Raw genomic sequence first — 26,413 nt, forward strand, 5'->3', positions numbered from 1 at the left:
GAACACTTGGATTTTGGAATATTTTTGGACTACCTTCTGTTCACTACATACTGTTCTGGACAGGGTGCCAATCAACTGCAAGAAATATTGTAAAAAATAAACCACATTCACTCCTGATTGCACATTTCTACTGCAGTTAAATATTTTCTTTGGCAAAACATGCCTCATTTCTAAGCCTTCTATACCTGTAAGCAGGAGAACAACAGTTAGTTGCAAGAATTTCCATAAAAGGATGATAATGTTGATAATGTGTGATGTGTACACAAAATAGCAAAAAGGGTGTGAGGCTTTCTAAAAGTCCCACAAAGTAGGCCAAGGCAATCACCAATCTTCCCAGATGTTCCCTTGCTACTAGGCAGCCAGCCCCCAACTCTACAGGCAGGCTTTGGCATACCGGGCCCCAAATGAGGACAAATATAAAATTTCCAAACCTGATTCTGTGGGGATGTGGACGTTTTCTTACCTGCATCTGTGAAGGAAATCTCAGGGTTATACCTACAAGCACATCCATGAAAAAATCTTCCTTTGTACTGTTCTGGAATCCAAAAAATTCAGAATTTCAAAATGCATTTGCCTAATTTCAGAGAAGAGAATGGGCACTTTTAAATGAAATATTTAATTTGTGAAAATTAAAGCAATCAACTTTAACACCCTAGGTTAACTATATTGCATTCAGTCTTGTAATTTTAGCATTCAATTCACTGGAAACAGAGCTGCCTCCAACTTTATCTCTCACCAGGAGTTAACTTCAACTGTGATTAGTTTGTAGGAAGATTGTTTTTTCATAAGTACTGTATATGAAACATTTCTCAGATCAAAAAATAAGCAGAAAATGATTTTCACACGTGTTCTTGCATTGTTGATACAAGAAAGGGTTTTAGGGCAGTAGGGCAATAGGGTGTTTTAAAAGTATGTTATGGGAGTAGTAGCTCTGAGGCTAGGGATCTTTGCTGGTTCGAATCCTGTAAATGCCAGAAATGATTCCACTCCGTTGGGCCCTTGAGCAAAACCTTTAACTTGCAATTGCTCCATCCTGGTTATGACATTAGCCTGCATCCAGACCTGCAAGCAAGGTCCTCCAACTTGCATGGAGAACTCAGGGGTTGGTGGCAGGATTGCCAACCCCTGCAAAAACTTCACACTGTTCCATTCCATTACAACTAGTGTGGTGCTGCGGTGTCACCCATTTGCATTACAGCACTCGGGTCCTAATTTGGGATCCTGAGGTGGTTTGTCTTGTGGTGGGTGCAGCAACGCACTGTATCAGTGTATGCTCCCAACCTCCCTCTCCTCTATGGGAATATTGCTGATACGATATTGTAAAAAGGACAAGTAGGCAGGGAGTAAACATTTAGGCACATGAGCTGGATCCTCAGAATCAACAGAAGATTAAGTTGTTATTCAATGAGCAGAAGGTTGAATGTGGGACTTCCTCTCAAGCTACTTCTACACACTATTGTTTTGGCCAATGCAAACACCTTGTGGCACTATATACTGCAGCCACTGAATCACCAAACCTGCTATCATTGGCTTATCATTGTTTGGACCGGGAGGGACAACCCTTCTGGTTCACGCTTCAAATTGAACTGACTCCATTTTTTTATACGATCTTCTGCTTCAGTATTCTGGTCCTGAAGCACCTCACCTTCTTTCTGATCAAGCGGTGTAGCTCTGTCTCAGCTCCATACGTCACTCTCTCTCTTTCTCTGCTGATACAATGAAGCTCTCTCTTGATTCCACACATCAATCTGCTCCATTCCTGCAGTGCCGATGTTGCAATCTAAGAAATGCAGGATGACTGTGGTGTCACAGTTTATTAAATTAAAACAATATGGCTCAGACTCCATTTGTATACATGTTTGTGCTGCCCTAGAATGTGAAATGGGGACATTGGGGCTGATTACATTTGCATGTGAGTGTGAAATTGGTTCCAATTTGACTCTCTGTGTGTTGTAATTAGGATGCCATGTCCACAGAGGTATAAAGGAGAGCCTGTACATTAGAGTAGGGAGGAGAGAAATGAAAACAAAAGGAAAAAAGAATGAAAAGTAAATGGAGAGTTAGGATAGGCAATAAAAAGGGTGCAAGAGTATGGAAAAGAAGCACGCAGCTGGCACTCAAGGGAAAAGGTTGCTTCTACTCCCTGATCTCTCAGCAACAAAGTCCTCTGAGTGGGCTCCCACTGAACAGAGTGTGATGGATGGAGGTAGGGGGGTTGAATCAGGGCTCGTTGGGTCCCTGCAGGCACTGAGGGATGGAGGTGAGGGACATGTTTTGGGCTTAGGCACCCCAGTGGTGACCAATTCAAGTGACTGGGGTGCAAGCCCATGTGACAGTTGACTGCACTTGTCAGTAGGTGTCTCTGTAGGCTGAGAAAAACTGAAGAGAAGAGCAGCAGGACCATAATTTTTAGAAAAAGGCAACAAGGGTCATAACAGAGTCCTGACTGTTTTTTACTGTGGCTTTAAGCCGTTGTTGAAATTGGTTATTTATTGTTGCTTTTAACCTCCACTGTCATCACTGTTTTATTTGATAAATTATTAATTAATGAAGTGAACTGCACTGCACTTTTTTACACTTCTCGGTACTCAAATGTGGCACTTAGTGCCACGGCTCACCTGCCAAGTTGTTTTGCCTGCCTATGATAAAGTCAGCCCTGATGGAGGATCACAGGAATTGTGGGATAGAGGGGTCCTTTCATCGGATTGGCTGGCCAAGCAATGTTTCAGCTGTGGAATGGCCAAATGGGGGAGGCAGCTTGATGGCTGAGGTCTCCAGGGGCCTCATGCATAACGCCGTGCGTAGAATTCACACTGTAACATGGCGTGCAGACAAAAGCGGAAATGTGCTTACGCACAAAAAAATCCAGATGCCTATATCTGTGTGAATGCCAACTTCCACGTTCTTCCGCTACATAAATCTAGGTCAGCGCGAAAAGTAACTAACGTGCGCGCGCCTGCTGTCCCCCCTCCCCCGTCTCCTCCAAGAATTATGCCTTTTTGAATATGCAAATCAATATAAATTGCCCTTAAGCTCAGCGTTCTGTGAAAAGGCAATGGCAAAAGCACATGGAGAAATAGAAGCTCAGTGAATACCGAGTGGAGACAAGGAAAAACGTACTATTTGTTGATTTAAACAGTGGCACAAACAACAAAAGGAAGTTGATCTAGTGATAAAGAGTGTCAGAGAAACTCAAAAGCTCAAGTTCACAAAGTTGCACAGTGCCCAAAATTAAAAAGTTGTCAGATATCAGTCGTCGTGAAAAGGCGAGTCGTAACCCGCCGTCTGAGTTTCATATGAAAGCTTATTAGGGTACAGAGAAAACAAAAATCGGCAAACAGTGGGAAAAAAGCATGAAATGTCAACTTTAATCTCGAAATTTCCACTTTAATCACATAGTTTATTTTGCCATTAAAGTAGAACACCATAAACTTCATCTTAAAATCGTTTAATTTACTAGTTTCTCAAATTCCATCGTAACTAAAGTAGCACGTTAAATGCTTTGTTTTGTATTTGATCTTCTATGTGCTCTATGTGTGTTAATCTCTACATGCTTCCAGGCTTTCTCTTCCTCCGACAGGACACACAATCCATTACATTCGTAATATTACAGCTCTCTGAATAATTAAAATACTGAGATGTATACTTGATATAATTTTCATGAGGATAGGAGTTAAAGCATGTTATTGAACGTGGGAACATGGTGGTGCAGTGATTGTGCGCGACCTTCGATGAAATAATTTGTTGCAGCAGTAGTGTCTCTTTCAAACGTACTAAACCCCAATTTCTGTCCTTACTTTTCTTTCTCCAAATACCCAATTGCCACACAATCAGCTCTGTAATAGACGTTAAGCCATCTGTAAGCTTAAAACGCCGATTCTTCAAAACTTTTAAGGAACATTAAAATATCTTCGTAGCACATGTTTAATTATTCCATCCTTCCAGTGTCACGCCAGTCTCAGCAAGCATACAGTGCAAGGCAGCAACAATCTGTGAACGGAGTGCCAGATCCTTGCTAGTGCAGCGACACCATGTCCTCACATGTTTAATTATTAACAATATAGATTATTTAAATTAAGTTTCATCTTAAAAATGATATCGTCATTATATGTAAATATGCACTTTATAGAGTGGCTCAGGTTGTGCAATATTATAACTGTAAGTGCAAGTTTACAGTGAGGTGATTGTACAAACAATTCTACAAGGAGCACTTGATGGATTGATTGAGTGCGTTTATAGTTCTTGGGATGAAACTGTTTCTGTAGCGCATGGTCCGTACAGGAAAGGTTTTGAAGCATTTGCTGTGTAAGAGCAGTTCAAATAAGCAGCATGGCTGAGGCAGCGTGTGCTTGATGCTGTACACCAATAATTCTCTTTTCGATCAGCTGCTCCGAATGGTGCAATGAGAGTAACAACGCTAAAGCAGCTATGGTATTTGGAATACTTTGGCCATTCCGTGGACCATTATTTTGTTACAGGTTAATTACAATCAGATGCATTAAACTAATAAACAATATGCGGTTAATTTCAGTGTATTTATAAAGCCGCGTCAGGAATTTGGATCTAAAAAAGTAAGGGTAACCACACTGAAACAATAGTACTGCTTTGACGCTGGGTGCCGCCAGTCTGCAAAACCGAGCAGAAAACTTGCGTATGCCAGGGTATGAGCTACCGTGGAAATGTGCATGGCTTTACGCCAAGTTTAGCTTTTATACATCATGATTTGAATGTGGAAACAGGCTTATGCAACATTTTTGTGCGCACGCACCATTTATACATGAGGCCCCAGCACTCTAAGCAAATCCAAATCATATTATGTGATATCATCTACTGTTAAATTCTGGTCCGTACTTGTAAAATTTTTATTTTTATACTGTATTGAGGATTTGTTCTGATCTGTGTATTGTATTGTATTCACTACCTTCTTTTTGACACCCACTGCACACCCAACCTACCTGGAAAGGGGTCTCTTTTTGAACTGCCTTTCCAAGGTTTCTTCCATTTTTTCCCTACAAGGGTTTTTTTTGTAGGTTTTTCATTGTCTTCTTAGAGATTCAAGGCTGGGGGCGTCAAGAGGCAGGGCCTGTTAAAGCCCATTACGGCACTTCTTGTGTGATTTTGGGCTATACAAAAATAAATTGTACAGTATTGTATTGTATTATAAATTCTTGTTTAATGGAATAGTAAAAGCACAAAGCACTTTTGGACCTACCACTTACTGTGTTATGTGTTCTCATCGCCCTTCCCATCTTCACTTTTGACTATCAATGGTCTTGGGTGCAAGGAGGATGGCAGCTGCAGCAAACCTGGACCATCATGCTGACACTGAAATTTTAACTTCTTCCTGATTCTACTGTTTGTATTTCTCCAATCTTGTGCACCTCTCACTCCACCTGCAATCCATGTACTCCTAATTCTTACCTCTTCTTTCAATCACCACCTCCCCAAGCATGCTGAACCACTTGATTTGCATATATGGTGGTCTCTTCAAAAATTGTGCTCTGCCATGTGGCTCCCTGAATCTCTAGCTTCGTCATTGCGATACATTTGAATTATCAAATTCTGAGAAGGTGCAGGTTTAAGGTGTTCCTCTTGGTGTGTATAGGAGTCTCATCATCCTTTCCATGTCCTCTTAAAAAGCTGTACAAAGGTATTCTGCTAATGAAATTCAACAAAATGAAATAAAATAAAGCAACTTTAAAATGGGACAAACAGCAATTAAAGACATAGTAAAATACACTTTTACTCATGTCTTCCAAAGCTGAAACCTAGGAAACTAAAATGTGAGTGACAAAAATGAGTAATGAAACACAAATAATTACAGATATTGATTTAGCAGAGTGATATATAGACCTATGCAGACCAGTGGCCTTGTTACCATTTTTAGGTAAAGGCAGACTGGTTAGATAGAAAAATACATTACAAATATCTAGTTTTTTATACAGTGTTCCATCTAGCCAACATCTGATAAGTACATAATGAACTGAAGATATAATTTGAGTATATCTCAAGATATTGTCATTAAAATGTTTGTAATGAGTGGTGATTTGCTAAGATCAGTTTAATTCTGTAATAACATGTTGTAACAAAGACTTAACTGTAGAGGAAGATGTAGTAGTATTGTTTCTCTGGATATGATCATCACAAGCTTTCCTTCTTTAACAGTCAATCTCATGTCTTGCAAACACAGAAAACTGAGTAAATGATTTCACTGTAACTTGCCCATCATTGGGCATTTGCCTCTAAAGATGCTGACAAGATAACAAGGTGCTAATAAGGTTTAGAGCTTCAGTGTGGCTTCTTGCTGTTTGATGATAACATTGTCTTCCATTACCCATCTGAATCTGACCTCAGTTTTATCTCTACCAAGCATTGCATATCAGATCATTCCTCCCCCACACTATGCGACTCTTCAGTTCCACCCAGGGGGTTAAACGTTAACATTATTCAAAGTTATTGTCTGTTTTTACCTGCATTTTTATTACTCTTTAATTTAATATTGGTTTTTGTATCAGTATGCTGCTGCTAGATTATGTGAATTTCCCCTTGGGGATTAATAAAGTATATATCTATCTACTTTGAATAAGAGTCACTGTCTATATATCTGAAATCATAGTTATCTCCTAGTCAGTAGTGGGATGAAGTTTGTAGGAGATAAAGGGAAGTTTCTCTGAAATCAAAATCAAGGCAGATTCTGATGCCACCTCCTAACAGAATGACTATTCACTCTTACAGGTCTACAAATCACCATTGTCTAAAACCTTCTGACTGATGGGTTGTCATTTCATAACAAGGGCCATATTCTACACCTAGTCTGTTTCTCTTTTATTATACCATTTCAGGACATACAATTGTGCTATTTGACCCCTACTTGCTACTCAAGAAATCAAAGTGTCAGCTTGTTGCGTCATCTCATAGTATTAAAAAGGTTCATCCAGAGAATTTTACTAGATTAATTATGTCCTATACAAGTTCACTTTCCAATGCATCAACTGTAGAATTAGTGGATCATTATAATGCGTGTTCATCTTCAGCTCTTTACATTTTAACTCATGTAAAAACAGACTGCCTCATTTGTTCATACTGTTTTCCTGTTGTACATCTGAACTTGGTCAGCTCAAGTCCATGGCTGGCATTTACTGAAAGACCTGGGCTCATTGTGTGTAACAAGATTTACTCTGACCACATACTGCATTACAAAAATGTCCTTTCTACTGCTAAAACTGCACATTATTCAAACATCATTAGCACATGTGGAAGAAATAATAGAGCACCTTTTTCTACAGTGAATAGACTAATGAAATCACCAAAAGCCTAAACGTATCACAATAACTGCTGCACTGCTTTTTTGGAATTCTTCAATTGCAAAATTGCTAATATTCATCGGCAACTAGCTTCTTCTGTCAATCTGGAGAGATACCAATTGTTAATCCTGGTTTATTCACCAACTACCTCCCTTTCAGAGTCTACCAACTGAAAATCTTATCTCTGAGCTTATAAGTAAGTCCAGGTCCTCCACCTGTCAACTGGATTTCATACCCACCAGCCCGTATTAATGCTTGCTTGCCATGTTTAATGCCTATGATAAGAAATAACATCAATTTCCCTCATACTATTGGTATAGTTCCCATCTCACTAAAAACAGCATTAGTCACAGCATTATGGACCCACCCCTAATTACTATGTAACTTCTACCTATTGGCAGCATTTTTCATCATCATAACATTCAATTTCACTGCTATGTTGATGACACCCAACTTTATCTATTTACCAAACCTATTTTCATTCTGCTAAGCAATATTCTCACTGCTTGTCTCCATGACATAAAGACAACAATTACCTACGATTTTCTTCATTTAAACAATATTAAAATGGAAGATCTTATTGATTTTATATCAAAAATTGCAAATATTAAGTTTTTAACACTAGAATCCCTGAAACCTACGAAAAAACTCATAATCCGGGGCCACCTTAAATTCCTTCTCACCTACATTAGAGTCTTTTGTTTGGCTAATGTGTTGATTAGCACAAGCAGCAAGCAGCCTGCTATCCCATCCCCCCACTGCGGCAGGTCAACCTGTTGCTGCATTCATACAGTGTCATCTTTCACCTTTACGCTTGGTACAGCTGCGTTGTTCTTATGTGTGAGTGGACGTTTCTTGCAGGGAGGGCTTCTGTTCTCTTTCTCAGATATATAACCCTCATCCTCATCTATAGTACCATAAATTTACACCAACTGTTACAGACTCAAATCAAATGTATGTTTTTATTGTATAATAGTAACAATAAGAGCAGCTCACTACTCAAAACATTAATTCTGGGAAGCAGGCAGAATCAAATCGAACCGGTGACCTCTTGATTATGAGTCAGCCGTTCTTATCGCTGCACCACCCAAACGGTCATGTCAGCATTGTACGCTAACCCGATTTCTTTTACTTCGGTTACACTCTTGAATAAAAGCGCACTTGTTTTGTTATATGTGTATCTTTAGTGAAAGTGTTTATTTGATATTTGGACTTCAGTTTTCACACATTATACACTTAATGTCAAAATTTTATCGTTAGTACTATTACATGTAAAAAGTTTGTGTTTTAGGTATGTTAACATTTCTTCCAATTCTTGCATTTCCTGTCATCCTAACATTTACATAGATCGTTGTAGACATGGAACAGACATGAAATGCATGTGTTCCAAATAACGATATACTATTTACCCTATACAACTCCAGGCACCTCACACCCAGATAAACAAGGCGAGCTGGGAGAATTATTTTCCAGAGTTGAGCTTCGGTGGTGGTTGTGATGGGATTGCGGTTTGCTTGCTGCTTGTGCTTACCGACACATTTACATTGGAGAGTTGCGGAGGAATTTAAGGTTGCCTGGGATTATGAGTTTTTTCGTAGGCTTCAGGGATTCTAGTATTAATTGATAATACCATTAATACCCATAACCATAAATAACGATTCCTGGGCTGTCTTTTTCCGTCTTCAAAATATTTCAGAATTTTGCACTGGGCTCAGCAGCATAGCACTAAACATTTGGTCAATGCTCTGTTTACACCCTGCATAGACTACTGCAATACCATTCTCTTTTGTAAACCTTATAAATTCCTTCAACAGCTGCAGCTCATACAGAATTCTGCACCCAGAATAATTACAAGATCTAAGTCCACTCATCACATTTAATTTCTAATCTTTCAACTTCACAGGTCCCCTCAACTGGCTCCCTCAGATCCTCATCAACAGGTCTAATTTCTTATACTAGGTACACATTGCAAAATAATCAACCCAATACTGAACCATATTCAACCATTTTTTTTCTCTGACTTGTACTTGTTTACGGTTTTATTGATGTTTTTGTTAATGGTCAACTATTGTTTATGTTGTGTATCTTTTGTGCTGGTTTTACTTATTATTTATTAATTATATGCTGTGTTTTTAATGTGAGGTCTAAATAAGTACTTTGTGGCCAAAACCCCATAAAGTGTTTCCACTCTGACATCACTGCTGCTGCTGGGTCCTACCTCTGTCTTTACAAACTGGACAGAGACAGGGATCCAGTAGTAGTCATTGAGCCTGCACTGGAATTTAAACAGAGTATTGTTATGTCTTTTTTTGCTGGTTTGTGGATTTGGATTCTAATTTGGAATCATGTTTTGGGCCTTGTTCATATGGTTGCATTTTAGGGAAATGTTTTTTGAGCATTTTCCTGATTTTCCTTTTTGTTCAATATATTCTTCATTTATGAGGATACTTTGACAGTTCTCTCCCTAGTATGATATTTTTGAGTTATATTTTGTGTTTAGATCATTTAAAGCAAGTGTGTCATTGTTAGGCCTGTGCACGACACAGCCTCTAGGTAGCAGTGTAGGGGCTTACAGCCTTAAGGTTTGTCTATTCTCGGAAGGCCAGTTAAAGTTCTGGCCTGCTTTTGTGGGTTTTTTGATGACTCAATCTGTTTTCACGATGTTTGTGACCCTGTGTCACAATATTCCTGGCTGTAACATAAAGCAGTCGTTCTAACTACCACAAAAAATGTCCCAATATAGGGCAAAATGAAAAAATGAAAGAAACATGGTGGTGAAAAAGCAAGACTGCTTCTTCCAAACAAATGTACTTTTCTTTTCTATATTTCACTATATAATAAGACAAAAACTATTATAGAAACTTGAACTTGACTGTTGTTTGCCATGTTTTGGTATGTGTTGTCTCACATTTTCAGAATGGATATGATTTATCCTTTGTTATGTTTTTGGTGTACAGTGACACATTTTCAACACCAGTTCAATTTTAAAAAATCTTCTAGTCTGTGCCGAGCGTTAGAAGGAACAATTGTGTTAAAGGCAGCATTGTAGTCAATGATCAGCATGCAGACATAGGTCTCTCCCTAATTAAGGTGTAATTGATGTAAGCTATTAATTACATTTCTAAAGCACTTTACAGCCAAAGACGTGAGTACCACTGCCTGGTAGTTGTTAAAGCACATTAACTTTCTTTTCTTTTGACAGCAGTACTTGAATGTGCTTTTTCTTTATTTAATTCTTTTTTTAAACATGTTTGTTATATGACCAACGAAGGTAGTAAGTGTATCAAAAAGTCTAAGAACAAAGGAATAATTTGAAATTTTAAGGATGTGGGCGAAACACCATCCACACCAGTTGCTTTGCTGCTTTTTATTTTTACCATTTACTTTTTATTGTTCATCATATTCACTGAATTATAGTACACAACTGCAGGTTTGAATAAAGCTCTGTGTTCTCAATAATAAATAAATTAATTTAGTTTCATGTTGTTTACTATTTATATGTACAAAAAGCAGATTGTAATTTCAACAGTATCTAAAGTCCTGAAGAGTTTGCAATGCACCAATAAATTAGCAGCTCATTGATGCAGACACTTCACTCTTATTTAACAAAAGCATAAAAAAGGTCATATTTAAATTTTTTTGTTTTTTGGGTCTCTGAAATCCAAAGACAAGTCTAATGTTGTTTGGCAATTATAAAGTTTTCAATGTGTAATTCAATGTACATGAGTGTGTTGGTGTGCCCTGTGACAGACTGGCACTCTATGCAGAGTTAGTTCTTGTCTTGCATCAGATGGCACAAAAATAGGAACTGATTTCCCCATGATAGTGGGGAAAGCTATTTCAAAAAGTGAATGGATAACACAAAAGAAGAAAAAACTGAAAATGGCTATAGTGTGAATTAAAGAGATAAAAGAATTAACTTCTAAGGGAAACAAGGAGACTCACAAGAGCAGTGGAATCAAAATACCTGTTTAAAATTAGACTTTATTGTTAGGTTTTGTGTTTTCATTGATATTGTGTAATATTTCCATGTTCAAAAGGAGCTAAAGCTTTACTGATCTAAAGTAATACATCTGCTATGAGATTGTGAGTTTTCTTTGGTACATTTATTTATTTGTTGCTTACCAAACGTCTCAGCTTTTTGGAATTTTACCTTCATAACATTTATAAGGAATGTATTACATTTACATTTAGTTTTCATCTTTTATTCTGTTGTTTCCATGACCTTTCTTGAAATGATCCAGTTGTACTTATTAATATTTATCAGTCTTTTTCTAAAGTATAGATTATTATTTTAGAAAATAACAGACTTTACGTTAAACTTCATGTTTCATGTAGGTTATAATTTCCTAACTATTAAGCAATCTTTAACCTTCCTCAATGTGTGAATTGAAAAGATGATAGTGGGAGAACATTTTAATTTTCATATATAATGTTATATAATATGCTTATCTTAGGCCTTTGCCTTTGCATATTTGGTGCTTTTCATTTGCATTTCAAATATGCATAAGCAGTGCCCTTCAACACAGGCTTTAGAGATGATGAGAAAATACTTAGATATCTGAGTATTTTGCAACTAAATTAGTAAATTTTAGTACCGTGACTTTGGCATGGCACAGGGTCGTCTGTGTCTCTTAATGATCATTAAGAGTTATGTTTTCTGACTTCACTTGCTTCTGATATGGTTACTCATGGGTTAGTAATCTAATAGGGAGGTCCCCAAAAAAGTGCAATCCATAATTTACATGATTTAGGTGTATTAAGTAAATTTAGCAAAGTAATTTAAGAACAAGGAAACAGGGACCCACTATTTCAGTCAGATTTGGAAGGTGGTGTCACTGGCTAGTGCCTGAAGGCTAGGAGATTCACATTGTCTAATTAAAGTCAGCGTGCAAACACTATATACAATTGCTGTGCTGGTTCACCAGCCACAACATCAAAGGTCGGAGTCAAATTCAATCACTGTTATTCAGTAGCAAGATGGAACAGATTTTGGCAACAACAAAAACAACATTTATTTATATAGCACATTTTCATACAAATGATGTAGCTCAAAGTGATTTACATGATGAAGAAAGAAAAAAAAGACAAAACAAATAAAAATTAAAATAAGGGAATACTAATTAACAAAGAATAAAAGTAAGGTCCGATGACCAGGGAGGACAGAAAAAAAAAAAAAACTCCAGATGGCTGGAGAAAAAAACAAAATCCACAGGGGTTCCGAGGCCACGAGACCACCCAGCCCCCTCCAGGCATTCTACTTAACATAAATAACCTCACAATCAGTCCTCATTGTATTCAGGGTTCACATGGAAGAACTTGATGATGACAGTCATATGGACTTCTGTCCTTTAATCCATCAATGTAGGGACATCACAGTGCTTTGATTAGGGGGTGGTGGTGCAGATTGCCACCGCAGAAAACCGGAAAAGGAACAGAAGAGAAAGTAGGGGTTACTATGGGTTTTGAAGCCACCATGAATAATAATGATAAGCAATTGAATATACAGAGCATCAGGATTAAACCAAAATGAAGCTATGAGAAAGCCATGTTACAGTAATGTGTTTTCAGCAGTGTTTTAAAGTGCTTCACTGTATTAGCCTGGCAAATTCCAATTGGCATGCAATTCCAGATTTTTGGTGCATAACAGCAGAAGGCCGCCTCACCACTTCTTTTAAGTTTAGCTCTTGGAATTCTAAGCAGACACTCATTTGAATATCTAAGGTTATGATTTGGAGTGTAAGGTGTAAGACATTCCTGAAATATAAGATGGAGCGAGATTATTTAAGGCTTTGTAAACCATAAGCACTATTTTAAAGTCAATTTTAAATGACACATGTAACTAATGAAGTGACATCAAAACTGGAGAAATGTGCTCAGATTTTTTGGGTAGTCCTGAGAGGAGTGCATTACAGTAATCTAGTCGACTGAAAGAAAAAGTGTGAACTAATTTCTCATCATCTTGCAATGTTATAAGAGGTCTAACTTTTGCTATCTTTCTTAAGTGAAAAAATGCTGTCCTAGTAGTCTGATTAACATGTGATTTAAAATTCAGGCCAAAGTCAGTAGTTACCCATAAATTCTTTACCTCCATCTTGACTTTTAATCCTAATGCATCAAGTTTATTTCTAATAACCTCATTATATCTGTTATATTCTGTTTTCTCCTTATTTAGCTTGAGAAAATTACTACTCATCCATATAGAAACACAAGTAAGACACTGTATCAGTGAATCAAGAGAGTCGGGTCATCAGGTGCTATTGATAAATACAGTTGTGTGTCATCAGCATAGCTGTGGTAGCTCATGTTATGCCCCAAGATAATCTGACCAAACAGAAGCATGTAAATCGAAAAGAGCAGCAGAACCAGGATAGAGCCTTGTGGAACACCATATAGAATATCATGTGTCTTTGAAGTATAATTACCACAGCTAACAAAGAATTTTCTACCTGCCAGGTAATTTAAGACACTGCCAGAGAGGCTCACCCATTAACTAAGGCGATTTCTAAGAATATTGTGATCAATGACAAATGCGGCACTCAGATCTAGGAGGAAGAGAACAGATAAATGGCCTCTGTCTGCATTTACCCGCAAGTCATTTACTACTTTAACGAGTGCAGTTTCTGTGCTGTGATTTGTTCTGAAATCCAACTGAAACTTTTCAAGAATAGCATGTTTATTGAGGTGGTCATTTAGCTGCATTATAACTACCTTCTCTAGGATTTTACTTAAGAAAGGCAGGTTAGAAATGGGTCTAAAAGTTTCGAAAGCAGAGGAGTCCAGATAATTTTTCTTCAGCAGTGGCTTAACTGTAGCAGTCTTAAAACAGTCTGGGAAGACCCCCGTATCTGATGACGAGTTTACTATGTCAAGAATACTATCAATTAGCACGCCTGATACTTCGAAAAAAATTGTTGGTATTGGGTCAAGGACGCGGGTGGAGGGTCTCAGTTGAGAAATTATTTTATATAAATCAGGTAAATCTATCCTTGTGAAAGAATTTAATTTGTTTATAAAGGAGTACCAGTGTTTAAGAGGATCAGTATTGGGGAGATGTACTCTATTATTTCTAATATCATTCATTTTTTTATTAAAAAATACAATAAAAGCCTCATAAATTTCCCTGGAAGTATTTTGGAGGCATTCCATTGAGTGACCTGGATTTAGCGGACGATCAATTGTAGAGAATAAGACTCTGGGATTACTAGCATTGTTATTTATAATTCTAGAGAAATAACATCGCCTCTCAAGATGGACTATGTCGTTGTATTCTGTTATTTTAACCTTCAATATCTCATAGTGGATAATCAGTTTAGTTTTTCTCCATTTACGCTCAGCTCTCCGGCATGTTCTCTTTAGACCTGACACTCTTTGAGTCTTCCATGGTATAATAGTGCTAGAAGATTTTTTAACTATCTTTTCAGGTGCGACTATGTCAGCAGCAGCTCTCACTTTAGTATTCAAATTTTCCACCTTACTATTAACATTATCCTCACTATTGTAGCAAGCACTACAAACGGACTGGTTGCTTAGAATGTTTGAAAATTTTGAAGCTGCTGATGAGTCAAAGAAACATTTTTTAACAATATGTTTCTTGTGAATATTTTTATCATTATTTCTATATGAAAAATTAAGAGAAAATGGTCTGATCCATTATCAATAATCTGCTTTACATCAACTTTTAGTCCTTTAGTAATTACTAAGTCTAACATATGCCCCACTTTGTGTGAAGGCTGAGTAATGTGTTGACTTAAATCAAAAGAATCCAGGAGATTCATGAATTCTTTAACTTTTGGGTCACACTGATTATCGATATGAAAGTTAAAGTCACCAACTATTCAGAACGTGTCGTAGTGCGTAATTACAATTGACACCAACTCTGAGAATACCTCAAAGAAAGATGCATTGTATTTAGGAGGTCTATACACGGTTTCACACACATGCAGATGGGAGGCAGCTAAACGGCTTGAGTAAGGGCAATTCCGAATCAGACCAGGATGTGTTAGAGTGCACTGACTCTTTTATCCCTTGCCTGTAGACCATTCACGGGAGATCCGACCTGGCCCTCTTGACGTCACTTCTGGGTCCAAGCCTATGGAAGAAGACCTTGTCGGCTCTGGCACCTATGATGTCATGTCTGGGCTCAAGCCTATAGTTGAAGACCCTTATGAGCTGGACCCCTTTGACCTCACTTCCTGTCTTGCCCTTTAAAAGCCTCCACCTTTTCCCTATTCCCTCAGTTCTGTTTTTGACTCGGTTTTGTGCACATCAGGGCTGTTTATTCTTTTGCAACTTCGGAGCCAGGATACCAAATATACGGGTGGCTGCCCCAAACCTTGTTATGACTCAGAGTGAAGTTTGTGACACTGGCACAGCCGGCAGGATGGTTGGATCCCGGAAGAGAAGCGGACAGAACCTGCAATAAACCCAGGTGGGAGCGTACCAGGGCCAAGTTCTCAGGCGGGGAGGGTGTCCCGTGATTTGGGAGGATCCAGTGCGGGCTGTGCTCCCGACACACTTGACTAGACAACAGGGGGTGTGCGGGAGGGGCTCACAGATTTGGGCTGCCCCAGAGCGGGGGAGGCGAAGGGGGCTTATTATGCTCTCCCAGGGGAGAGGGCCCATCTCCCTGTGAAGGCAGAATCCCGAGTTCCACCTAGGGATGCCCCAGACTGGCAGGTGAAGAAACTAAGACAGTGGAGATTCGACCCAGAGCGGCCAACCCACAAGCAGACCAGGTCTTTATGGGCTGCAGTAGGGCACTGGTTATGGCCAGGGGAAAACACACCCTACCAAACAGTGGAGCAGGTGGCTTGTTACCTGCTCCTAGAGGCACTCCCCCGCAGCTTCGCCCAGCCAATCTGGGGTAAAGACTTTATCAATCTGAAAGGTCTAATGAATCTCATTGAGGCACAGAGGACGGCCTCACAGCCTGGGGGAGTAGAATGGTTCCTCAGCCGGTGTATGTTCTGAAACCTAGCCCCCCCACCTACAACCCGGAACTTGCGCCGGCGTCTACGGAGATGCCGGCACACAATCCCCTTTGAAGCGAGGAGGAATGCAGGTGGAGGGGGATGAGGGGTTGGTGTGCTCTGACGAACCCTTTGGCGATACCACACACAGGCGTGGCGATCATAAACGGGTTCAAACCTAGGGCCTTATTTGACTCTGGCAGCAACATTACCATTGTTGCCTGACGATTTGTGCTACAGCGACAGTGGTTAACACTTAAGACCAGTATAACCTGTGTCCAAGGAGACCTCCGCTGGTACAGTTCCGCCGTCTGTATTATCAGTTGCGGGTGATCGGTATGGAAATTAACCATGGCGGTCCACCCAAATCCACCACATCCAGTGATACTGGGGCAGGACTGGTCTAAAATTAAAAGTGGTGAGATACATACCACTCCTGGGTTTAACTTAGGTCTAGTTATAGACGGGGATGAACCGTCTCAAGCTGCCTCCACAGCGTGTAACTAGCCGGCAGAGAGAGGCAAAGCAGCCTCCCTGAGTGACGTGGCAACTCCCGGACTGTCGCAAGCTGATACGTCATCCTCCAGCGCCGAGTCAGAGTGGGAGGAAACCACGCTCCTTGAGGTCGGCCCAGACCCTCTGTCCCTCTTACAGTTTCAATTTAGAGAAACGCCAACTTTGTTCAGAAGGGAACAGTGGAATGATGGTTCCCTTAAATTTACTAAAAATGTCCTTGTCAATGGCCAGTGCACTCACCAGTGCATGCCACAGGGTCCTCACTTTGTTTTAAAGAACAACCTTCTGTATCATGTAGCTGAGCATGAGGGACAGGAGAGAAAGCTGTTGTTAATCCCGCGGACCTTCCAGCGGCAGGTTTGTGAGTGAGCACATGCCCACCTCCTAGGTGGCCATTTGGGCACCGAGAAAACCCTGGAGCGGATTAAGCTCTGTTTTTATTGGCCGGGAATCAATGAGGAGGTTCATCGCTTTTGTGCTTCCTGCCCAGAGTGTTAATTGCGACAAATTCCTAGGCTGCTCTTGTTCCTATTCCTCTAATTGATGTTCCCTTCCACAGAATTGGGGTTGATTTATTTGGACCCCTAGAGCCCTCAGTTCGAGGACACAAGTACATTTTAGTTCTTATGGATTATGCTGCCAAATACCCCAAAGCTGTTCCTTTGCGCTCAGCTACTTCTAAAGCCATCGCACAGGAATTGGTAGGGGTCTTTGCGTGTTTTGACATCCCTAAGAAAGTCCTGATGGACCTAGGGACACTTTTTACCTCGGAGACATTCACGGAGACTGCCAAGTTACTTAAAATAAAGCATCTAAAGACTGCGGTGTATCATCCTCAAACCGACGGTCTGGTAGAGAGATTTAATAAGACTCTCAAGCAAATGCTTTGTAAGGTGGTCAGCAAGGATGGAAGGAATTGAGATCAGCTCCTCCCCCTCGTCTTTTTTGCCTATGGGGAAGTTCCCCAAGCCTCTACAGGGTTCTCCCCTTTTGAATTATTTTATGGCGACAACCCCAGGGCATATTAGACATTTTAAAAGAAGGATGGGAAGAATAGTTTCTTCCCTCTACAAACATTTTAGAGTATATCGCACAATTACAGGATAGATTTGGTGAAAAAATTTGGCCCCTCCTTAAAAGTCACATAGAAGAGGCTAACGCAGCACAGGTCCGTTATTATGACCGAGGTACGTCTCTCCAAGGGTTCCGCCTGGAAGATTGGGTCATGGTCCATGTACCTACATCGCATTCTAAGTTACTAGCCCATTGGCAAGGTCCATACAAAGTTAAGGAGCGGAAAGGACTTGTCGACTATTTGGTGTGTCAACCCAATCGTTGGCAGAGGGAGCTGGTTTATCATGTAAATCTGCTAAAACCATGGAAGAATAGGGATCCCAATCCCTCCTCCAGTCAGCCAGACTCGCTCTTTGCTCATGTGAGTAACCTTAACTTCGGTGCAGATTTAAGTCCTAGACAGCGACGGGAGCTCGAAACAGTTATCCTGTCCGTCCTGGAGGTAGTGAGTGAAAACCCTGTGTGGCACATGGCTGGGGGTGGAACCCAGCCGGGATGCCCAGGAGGACCGGAGGAGGGCTTGCGCCTCCTACAGACCACGAGGGGGGGGAACTGCCTTGGTTGTGCTGGGGAGCACGGGTGCAGAGCTTGGAGGCTCAACCCTTTAGGGGCCCGTGGTCACCGCCAGGGGGCGCCCCAATGCCTGGAGAACCCTGGACCTCAGCACTTCCGAAGAAGACTGAGGTCACCCGTAGGGTTTCCGGGTGCGCAGCCGGCACATCTGCCACACAGGGGAGTGTCCGCAGAGGAGTGTCAGGAAGCACCTGGAGCCCATCTGGGCTTGTATAAAAGGGGCCACCTCCTTACATTCGAGGACTGGAGTTGGGTGGAAGTGGATGGGAGTCTTACGAGAGAGGAGTAGAGGCGGCCTGAAGAAAGGCAGTGGAGAGAGAGGCCTGGACTTTTGGGGATCGGTGCAGAGGCACTGGGTTGTGCACAAACTAAACACTTATAAATATTGTAAATAAATATGTGTGTGCTGGGTGACAAAACGCTGTCCGCCTGTCTGTGTCCGGGGCTCGTTCCACAGTGGCGTAGTCAACAGGATGCTCTGTCTGGTTCAAGGCAGGGACCTGCTTCAAAAAATCAGTCTGTGGATGGCCCGGCGCAGCAGCGGAATCCACACACACGCCACGGGAGCAGTACACACACAACCCCGCGGGAGCGGTTTTCCCCACAAACCGCCATCGGTCTGCAGAAAGGCCATACTCCCCAGGTGCAGAGGAGTGCAGCGGGCTCCGAGAGATGCACTGTCGCAGAGGACGGCCAAGACAACATTCCAATGACAAAGGCCACACCGAGGCAGGCGCCTTGGAGTGACGGGATCTGGGAGGTAAGTGCCCTGCCCCACGGTTGTTGGCCCTTCGGGGTCGTACTCACCTTTTGTGTTTCAGGCAGGGACTGCCCGCTTCCGCGTCCGTGGCACGGGCATGGCAGTCCACGCGCCATCTGCAGTGCAGAGGCGGCAGCAGGAGACACTGCAAAGATGGAGTCGCTGCAGCTCGAGAGGCCGCGGCAGCTGTGAGGTTGCCCGGAGGCACGCCACCGCACCTGGAGAGGGGGAGACAAGATGGCCGCGGACCGGAAGTCCCTCCCCGTGACAGGCACGGGATTGGATAGGGTGTCTTGTGTGCCCGCCAATGACGGTACAGAGGCGGGACCAAGGAATGTCCGTCTCGTGCCAGGAAGAAACCCGATTGGGCCAGAGGAGAAGGCCCAAATGAAGCAGCCAGTGGCTGGTCCTGACGAGCAGGTAAGCTCCTCACCGGTTGGCTTTTGCCCTTGTCTGCGGTTCTGCAGGTGCTGGAGGTTTGTCTTCGGTCTGTAGAGTCGCTTCCACAGTCGCGTCAGGGCAGGCGCTGCATGGGTGAACAGAATGATGTGACGCTGGATCTTTTGACCGGAGAGGTACAGTGGGGACGGTAAGTAGAGCCGACCCCATAAAGCATCCGGGAGGTTCCACCGAAAAGACCCGTGAACCATGTGTACGGTGTCACTTCTGAGTCCGAGCCTATAGTTGAAGACCCTTATGAGTTGGGCCCCTTTGACCTCACTTCCTGTCTTCCCCTTTAAAAGCCTCCACCTTTTCCCTATTCTCTCAGTTCTGTTTTGGACTCAGTTTTGCGCAAATCAGTGCTGTTTATACTTTTGCAACTTCGCAGCCAGGATACCAAATATACAGGTGGCTGCCCTAAACCTTGTTATGACTCAGAGTGGAGTTTGTGACAACGGATAATACTAGAAACTGAGAAACTCCATGAATAACAACAGCAAGATACTCAAAGGGCTTGATTTTACCAAAACTGATATCTTTACACTTTAACAGGCTCGAGTAAATGTTTGCTAAACCGCCGCCTTTCTTGCCTTGGCGATCCGCATGAGCAAAGCTGTAATTCGGAGGCGCAGATTCGATTAAAACAGCTGTACCATCAGAGCTAAGCCACGTTTCACTTATTTCAATAAAATCAATTTTCCTATCACTAATAAGATCGTTGATGGAAAACGTCTTGTTGGTTAATGTCCTAACATTTAATAAAGCCATATTTAATGTTTCAGAAGAGCAGAGCTCAATTGTATGTGTATTATGGATATTCGAGATAGAAATTAAGTTATTTTTATTAGCCCTGCTCTGTGCATATTTTATGTTTAATCTATATTCTGTTGTTATAGTTTTAATACATTGTTCATCTAGAGGTGTAATTCTAATTAAATTATTCGTATTTATGCCGCACTGCCTAGATGTTTTACATTCATTAAGGTTAGTTATTAGAGTATTAATGCAGTGTACTTTTGAGGAAGATTTTGTTACTGAATTATCATGTCCTAGCAAAGCATTACGGAAAGGATTAGGAGTAAATATATAGAGAGTCAAGAGAGACAAATTACCTTAGTGATGTTTTCGGAGAGGACCCAGGCGCCGAATCTATTTGGATGCAGACCGATTGAAGAAATGTGGGCTTTCCCAGAACAGGTCCCAGTTGTCTATGAACTCGATGTTTTGACTCTCGCAGAAGCCTTTCAGCCAGATGTTTAGTCCCAGCAGACGACTGTAATACTCGTTCGATCTTCTAATGAGAGGTAGGGGACCCGAGACGAAGATTCTTGCAGCTGGGGTTGCTGTGAAGTCCGCCTTGAGAATCTCCGACTGTCGGTATCTCATGCCATTTACCCTGGCGTGTATTACAATGGCTCTCACTGCCCTGTTCTTGTGTCTCTCAAAGACTGTTGGTGCTCGTCTCATAACATCTTGGACACGAGCACTGAGAAAACAAAAGACAAAAGATTTCAGATTAGGGCATGAGATGTTTAGGTTTTGTACGATTGAATTTCCAATCATAAATGCATCACCCGGGGTTGAAGGCAAACTGGGGGTAGGGAGAGGGTCAAACCAGTTCTGGGTGGAGATGCTTGCCTGTGCCAATGGAGGTGTTCTAGCCTTAATACCCTGCCTGCATAGCTGAAACAGGCAGAGATCTTCATCGCTCCGATGACAGACGTGGGGGTAAAGCTCACTTGACCTTTAAAGTTAGCGGCACAGTGTGGAGTCGATGTTACTAAACCACGATTTGTTGCGACAATTTCAGATGTTGGGTTAGGATTTTTCCAACAGACGAGCCTTCAAATCCCTCAGGTGCCTCCATCTGGACAGGAGTTTCTGGATCTGGATGTCAAGAGCCTGGAGTTCTTCGACGATGTGGTTCATCTCACTGTCAGCCATTGTCTGCTTCCGCTTCCACTTCATGCCCAAGGAAAGAATGAGAGAGAGAGAGAATTAGTATTGGCATAGTAATGTCTGGCAAAGAAAACTGGGATTTGGAAGAAGCATCATAACTTCTCATGTGAGGAAGGTGTTTGACTTAAAAAATGCTGGAATTCAATTGTGGTTACTCTCCTACTCTGGAGTTAAAATATTAGAGATGCTCCAGGTGTATGTGAGAATACTCAGAAGTCTCTAGTTGGGTACTATATAGTTTGCTATGGTGGATGACAGAATTTGCTGAGATACAGTTTCAGCCTGTTTGCAGGTACATGTGTAATAACTACTTTGAGTACGTGGCCTTGTCACAGATCTTCTTTTCTTTTAGACATGATGGAAAAGGCAGAAAAAAGATTTTAATAGGGTCCAGAAATTAACGTTACCCACAATCAGAGTCAACATAGTAGCAGAGGTCGACAACAAAGTCACTGTTTTACAAAAAGAACTAAGCCCAATATGCCAACCAAAAGAATAGTTGAATAAACTATGCTACAGTTTTTGTAATACCATAGAAATCACTTATAAACACATCAGAAACTTTGGATCGTATTCATAATCTTAGTTAACCAGAACATGTGCATTGCACTGCATTCTTTATGCCTTAATGGTGACATTATGTGCTGCAACTGTCTGAACCAAGAGTCCTTTCTAAAGAAAAATAAGAAAAAGCCTCAGAAAAACAAACTAGAAATACAAACCTAGAAGTAATCAGAAATCAATTCAGAGCAAACCAACAACAAGAAACACAATACTTATACACTCTGTTATAGATAAATGATTCCCATTCATAGGCCTTCTCAGCTTACTTTTAAAGCCAGGGAGATGATGCATGAGTGCTGATGTCAAGGTGGAGCCTTCTTTTGGGCCTCCACCCACAAAGAACATAGAGTATAACTACACATTATTTTAACCTGACACATGACAGCGACTTCCAGTTTTCCAAAGCAAGCAATCAGCTAGCACGGGTGCAAAACAAAATGCCCAAAACAGCAGTGCCCATGGAAAAGTGAAATAATTCAGAAACTCAAACATAACAGAAATCAATTCCTCACTATTCAGACTACAACAATGAAGATAAAAATGAAGAAAATCTACTCAGAAAAAAAAGAAAAATAAAAAAATGCACAAAGTTATAACACCTTTTGGATTTGGTGTTTAAAAGCATACGTGGAGACTTCTGTACTTGCATGAAGAACAATGGACGTAGCTGAGGCCATGATTGGGTGGAATGGCTTTCCTGATCTGAAGGAGAGAATTTATTATTGGGCTTCGGTAAAGATTGTCCATAACAAACACAAGGTTGCTAATAAGTGTACCATGAAAGCATACTGTAGATTATTGGTCCAATGGGAAATGATGAACTTCATTGTCATGTTATCTAATCTGTGGCTATATATTCTGGCCAATGGAAAAGAGGTGCTCAACTATCAACTGATAACCACTTGATTGTGAGTGGGTTCAGAGTGAGGAATGCCTGCTGAAAACCTCACAACACAAAAAGGCATAGTGAAGGTGTGCTAGAAGCAACTGGTGAATTTTGGGTGAATTCAACACATACCTCTGAAAGAGCATCTTTTTCTGCACTTGGGACAGCACAGTGATTCAGTGGTCCTTATTCAGTACCTCAATAGGGAAGGCAGCTGTCAGTTACTTTGGCTAAAAAGTTGTTGTTGCCTAACCTGACAGCAACCATAGAAAACTAATGGATTGGAATGTCAGCACTGAGGTAAGCTCAAAAGGGAAGAAATGTCTTTTATTTACAGTATTATCAGGAAAGCCTGCAAATTTGACAGAAAGGCACTGGCACACTCAAAAGGACACATCTGCAATAGTGGATGAAGAGAAGACCCATATATAGTGGGGAATGGCTTTAAGATGGCTTTCATAAGCTTCTGGCAAACTTAAGAAGGGTAGCATGGACATCACCTATTCTTTTCTCAAAAGGGATTCCAAAATATTGATCTCAAATGGCAGTGCCGGATTAAGGAGCATGAAAGCCATTGGGCTAGAAGCACTTTTGGAACCCTACCTATACAAAATACAATGAGTCTTATACAGATCAAACTCAAGTTCTAAGAATCGTATAGAAAAATACCTACAACAAAGTTGAAGATTTAAAATTAGTAGCAAAAATTGTGAAGAACAGAAGAAATATGGGCTCACTCTCTGAAATAATTAGAGACAAATTATGGTGTATCAAATAGATTATCTTTAATTAGCTATTGTTGCACAGGTGATAAGTAACTAAGTAACCACCACAAAGAAAAGCTTAAAAATGTGAACTACAGAACGCTACTGCAAATGCCTACAAAAGAAGGAATATCAAATACTATATAAGCCAGACAAAGTGCTTGCATTTCAAAACTGTACCTTTCTGGATTTCTTAGCAGCAAAGTCGCTGCTCAGATCACTAAAATCCAGCTTCCAAACCAGATCACTCTCTATTAACATGAAATGATGCAGTCTTTCTTATCCCAGTGTGGACCTGGACCTATTCTTCACTAGCCTGAGCCTGAAGAAAGAACACTCAGCTCTTGTGTTTGTAACCGGCAATGTCAGGTAAAGTATGAAAACAACGTCTATATTTGAGAAGATGTATACAAGTTTTCTATGGAAGCATCTCCTAACTTCGCTAGAATGAGGTCAAAAATGTGACCTGAGCAGTGAGGTAGTAGTGCAAACAACAAAAGACACAGGCTGAAGAATAACCTCAAACAAAATATAATGACCACAAACAAGTAATTACAGTTAGCTATTCCTGGTTAGATTATCAATAAGTATGCATTAACAGTGTTTATTCATTCTATCATGAAATGAAAATGTGACAAATATTTACCATCTTGCTGCAGCGCCATATTTGTTTGTTATTTTGGAGTGATTAAGTAGGCTGTTGCCATGGTGATTTATTCCAGGACTACACAGAGCATGTCAATCTAGCATCATGGGGTGCTGGGAAAAAAGACTTCCCCTAAGATGCCACATGCTGAATTATCAAGAAAAAATTTGGTGAACGAGGCAAACCCAGCAAATTTTCTTTAATTTTGGGGGCTACTGACCCAGTAAGCCTATTAGTAAAATTTGGACATGTCAACTGGAGATCAAGAGGTCAAAGGAGGACTTATTAATATTTTGAAGGAGGACATTAAGGAGCTCTTTAGGCTTCTTGATTAATCCGTAGAGGAGAGAAGCTTTGGACAGGGTTAAACTCGTTTCTATGACTGAAGTCAGTATGCTGATGAAAATGCTCAGAAATGATAAGGCTGAAGGAATCCGTGACATCCAATAAGACATGCTGAATGCACTTGATATTGTGCAGTGTTTTGATTAACTTGTCTATTGCACTTGTGGACTAAATGTTGAACAATGTTTTGAGAGGGGCAGAAAGGGAAGGTCGTTTATTCAATTTACAGATGTTCCCACTTCTCAGCCTTCCTATGAAAGCCTGTGCCTGAGTGCTGGGGTGGAGTCTTTGTCAGTGGCACATTAAATGGAATCTGACAAATAGGGAAAATATGGTATGTATTAACAAAGAGTGCTCCAAAATAAAACAAACAAACACAGTTCTGCACTACTTAAGTTTAGTTGACAAATTTAAAAAATATTTAAGTAGTTTCTAAAACATGTCTTTTTTCCTAAAATGTACTTAGTGACTAAAGTGGCTTATGGAATAGTCAAATGACTTTGAGAATGAGGGGGATGCTATATAAATAAAATTCATTATTATTTAAATATACAGAAGTCACTGTGATACAGTATTTAACAATGAAAAACTCAATGGAATAATATGGAAAAAATCCAAAGGTTGTGAATTGTTATTTGTTCAATGGCAATGCTATCTGCTTAAATATACTTTACTTACTTTATTGGGGCTCTTTTCAGTTTATTCAGTATGCATAATTAAAATTTTGTCACTTTAAAAATGATGGCCTATATCATTCACCCACGTTAGCAGTGCTGACTCATACAGTAATAGCAGAGAACTTGAAAGAAGCCCTACAGAGCCATTTAAATGTACACTTAATGCACTTTTTTATTGTTATTTATTTTGAAAAAAATGACACTGTACATCAGATTCATTTTCTACATTTTGTCAGTTTTCTAATGATATATAATGGAAAGTAGTATTATGACAGTTTTAAAGCTGCTTTAGAGAGAGTAAATGCCAATATAATTCAGATATTACTATAATCTAACTCAATATAAGGAACATGCTGCTAACTTTAAGTGTCTGGCTTAATTGCAGAAGGGGTAATTGAATTTCTGGCAAAATTCCCGAATAGCCACTGTAGATAGAAATTCAGATTATAAAATCATCCTTTTGCCAATGCAATTATTTTATCCAGAGCCCAATATCAGTTTAATAACAATTAAAATTATTCAGTACGCACTTTAGGAGTCACAAATTTCATTATAAGAATCTCAATAAGCAGCACTAAAAAATCAGGCTGTTTAAGACCTGTTTTATAACTCAGTGGTGAGGTACGTTTGCATTACAGTTTATCAATTGTAACATTTCAGCCAACTTAATGTGAAAATTTGGAAAGGGCAACAAAATTATGGAAAAATAAGCAGCAGAAAAAATGGTTCTATTGGTCAAATTGTTATATTTATTTGCACTTAAAGATTCTTCTTATTAACCATAACCGAAAAACACAAGGTGCATGATAATGTTCTATATAGATCTGATTTTATTCAATAATGTTAAATTTCTAGTACAGTATTTTATTTGAAGATTTTTTGAAAAGAAAACAAAATAATCTGTAAAAGGAAAACTAATTATCATGCAGTTT

The sequence above is a fragment of the Polypterus senegalus genome, chromosome 5, assembly GCF_016835505.1.
Source record: "Polypterus senegalus isolate Bchr_013 chromosome 5, ASM1683550v1, whole genome shotgun sequence".
NCBI lineage: Eukaryota > Metazoa > Chordata > Cladistia > Polypteriformes > Polypteridae > Polypterus > Polypterus senegalus.